This window comes from Crocuta crocuta, unplaced genomic scaffold (genome assembly GCF_008692635.1).
Source record: "Crocuta crocuta isolate KB4526 unplaced genomic scaffold, BGI_CrCroc_1.0 scaffold327, whole genome shotgun sequence".
NCBI classification, from domain to species: Eukaryota; Metazoa; Chordata; class Mammalia; order Carnivora; family Hyaenidae; genus Crocuta; species Crocuta crocuta.
Window position 1 is genome coordinate 1,435,836 of NW_027529176.1, and position 382 is coordinate 1,436,217.

Sequence of the window (382 nt, forward strand, 5' to 3'; positions counted from 1 at the left end):
CAAAGGACACAAAAATGCTGATTTGAAGGGGCACATGCGCCCCAATGTTTATAGCAACTCTATCAACAATAGCCACCGTATGGAAAAAGCCCAAATGTCCATCAACTGACAAACGGATAAAGAAGATGTAGTTTATATACATACAGTGGGATACTACTCAATGAGAAAGAATGAAATCCTGCCATTTGCAACAACCTGGATGGAACTGGAGTTATGCTGAGTGAAATAAGTCAGGCAGAGAAAGACATCACATGTTTTCACTCATAAGTTTCACTTGAGAAACTTAACAGAAGACTATGGGGGGAGGGATGGGGAAACAGTTTCAAACAGAGAGGGAGGGAGGCAAACTGTAAGAGACTCTTAAATACAGAGAGCGAACTGA